The sequence below is a fragment of the Monopterus albus genome, unplaced genomic scaffold (assembly GCF_001952655.1).
Source record: "Monopterus albus unplaced genomic scaffold, M_albus_1.0 scaffold143.1, whole genome shotgun sequence".
NCBI classification, from domain to species: Eukaryota; Metazoa; Chordata; class Actinopteri; order Synbranchiformes; family Synbranchidae; genus Monopterus; species Monopterus albus.
In genome coordinates, this window is record NW_018128023.1 from 745,472 (window position 1) to 748,561 (window position 3,090).

The window sequence follows — 3,090 nt, forward strand, 5'->3', positions numbered from 1 at the left end:
TTTTTTGTCCACTGGAGGTATGGATCTATTGCATAACTTTCCTCACATCAACAAGTTGTCACTCAAACTAAACACAGGTCTATTATTATTTTCAGTGCAGAGATAGATAAAACGGTTTTGTGAAAATGTATATTATATATCTACATCTTAACATTTCTTTTTATATATTTATATATAGTAGGTTGAACAATGCTACATCTTAAGTTTTACAATAGTTGCTGGAGAGCAACTGTGGCGACTGGACAGATTGCAGGCGCAGCTTCAGAATTAAACAAGCCGGCAGGTGGCGGTAATGCACCTTCGGTTGGCTTGCAAACCGCCAATGAACACCAGAAGAAGAAGAAGAAGAAGAAGCAGAAGCAGCAATGGTCGGTAATACGTCTGCTCTCCTTATGTACAGGTATGTCGGTAAAAGTGACTTTGTTAATTTAAACACGGTTCTAACTCACTCTAAAGTAAAATGAAGGTGTTGCGAACATACTGTGATGATTTCGAGTCCTATCTTAACTCCGCTAATTTGCGGGTGTTGGGTTGTTTTTGTTTCTCGGTAAAAGAGGAAAAAGGTATAGACATAATTTGGTTATTGATGTTGACTGATTAAAGTTACATTTTAGAGGTTGGAGAGCCATCGAAGGGGCATTTTTAATTGTTTTGACTTCTCCGGCAGGAAACTCTCTTCTTGGTCAGCTAGTTCAGATGTTCTGAGTGAGAAACGGGATTAGCCGGTGCTAGCATCCCGCTAGCTAGCTCAGCTGCATAGTTAGCATTAGCTCCCCTCTTCCACGCCGGAGGTCGCAACATTATTTTGTGGTGCACACAAATATGCGCCATCACATTTGGTATTACGAAGACTAAGTCAATAGTCAAGCTTTACTTCAATTATGCTTTTAGAGCGTGGTCCCTCTTTGAATATTAAGAGATTGTATTCCTGTACAAATTGATTTAGAGTAGTTGCAAGCGGAACCTTTGGCATCGAAATGTTCTGTGCCGGACTGCCCAATGCAGACCAACTTCCTTTTTCTGTTTGGGAGCTAGGTAGAAAACGTGCCAGCATTGCTCCAAAACTTTACCTTTATTTCACAGGTCAGTACTCGGTTGAGGGAGTGAGGCCTCTTGACAAATCGTCATTAGTACGTTCATTCACATTTTAACTAAATTTATAAAGATGTTATCCACATCCAGACCAATACACCATGGCCTCGGCTTGTCTCACTCTTTGTCTTTCACTCCCACAGTCATTTGGTTTTGTGCAGTCAGAACCACAATGTCACATTCTAGACACCAGCTCTTGCAGCTCAGCCGTCTCTTTCCTTGCTCTGGGACTACAGGAAATAGAGTTTGACAAAGTCAGCACGACTCACACTGTCTTTATTGTTGTCCCAGTGATGAATACTTAAGAGGGGGGCCCTGTCCTTTCTTCATAAGTCTCCTTGTCCCAGGGTTGCCCTCTTGACCCTGGGCCTGTCTGCCACGAGACAACTCGGGGCATCTGTCTCTCACATGCCCCCACTTTTCACAGTGTAAGCACCTCACTCTTTGGCTTGCAGGAAACCTTCCTGTCCTCCGAGGCCTTCCAGCCCACCCCCCTGGCCGTGTGTATATCAGCTGGGGGATGATGCTGTGTTTAGCTGGGTTTTACTTTTCGCTGCTTGTTGTTTCTTTTTACTTCTTTTTTCGTGCAGTGCAGAGATATTAGCTTCTAAAGGTTTAGAGCAGCACTGACCTCCTACCTTACTAACAAAGCACATTTCTGTTCAGTCCAGCTGGGCAGTGGCTCAGAAGTCAAAGCTCATTCTCATTAAAACAGACCAAAGTCACGTCTCCTCATCACCTCATCTCCTCTGACTGGTCCGACTCGAGGCTCTAAGGATCTACACTGGACTGACTGTGAAGCTGCTGGAGTCACATTTGAGCTTTGTGACACTGAGCTTTACAAAGTTAATCATTGAGGAAGTGAAGCAACAGATTAAAATCAGACACACAAGACCATTAGAAATGTCAAGATGTTACTGACGTGGTGAAGAGCGCTCCCTGCACACGCTTTCCTTCCACCCTTGATGTTGACCTCATCGTTTCAGCAGCACCAGGTGAGTTTATGGTGACAAGGTGGAGACTGTGGTGCCAACACGTCTGAAGAACCATTAATTTAGGGACCGACTCAGAGGATCAGATGGAAGATCTGTTTTTATTGTTTACTGAAACAAAGTAAGACATGAACAAAACAGGACCAAACAACAGATACATGACATTACAAAAAGATGTAGTGTTTTACAACAACTGTGATTAAAAATGGTTCCATGTGTCATAAAATGCTGATAAACTGTTCTTGTGAGTTGATGTCATTTTCTCTAATGTGATGTATTCTGTCAGAAGGTTGGTCCAGTGGTTTATGTGGAGTGATTTGTTTGATTTGAACTGGTTGGCAGGTCCAAGTAGCATGAAAGTAACTGTCGGTGCAACCTAGAGTGCATTGTGAGCAGATGTCTGTGTCAGTGAAACCTGTTTTGAACATTTTACTTTCTCTAATATGGGTCCTATAGATGGTCTTGTATTGTATAAGTTGTAAGTTTACATTGCTGGTCACAGAAAAGATGTTATTGCACATTTCTGTCCAGAAGTCGGAGCTGAGGGGGAGAGTTAAATCATTTTCCCATTTGAGTTTTGGTATTGTTATTGTTGAGTCTGTATTTGATATGAGTTTATATAGCTTGGATATTATTTTCTTGGAGGATGTAATTTTCATCATCTCTTCAATTAATTTGGAGGGTCTTTGACTTAATTATGGATTTTAGTTGGAGTGTATCTACATGGTGTCTTTTATTTCTTTGGTGACTGAGAAACAGATGAAGATCTCAAGATATTCAGTAAAACGTTCTCTCCCAGTACTGCAGCTCTGGACCAAAGTCAACCTGTGTTCTTCATGAATGTACTTATACAACGTTAACACCTTAATTGTTCCACATGGGGAAGTCAAACGTTCTTTAGTTGATGACGAGCTTTGGTAAAGCCAGATCTGATTTGTTCACTGGTCGCTCTCTGCCCTGCAGCCGGTACACCGACCATCACTCCACCTCTCACAGGTGGATTACG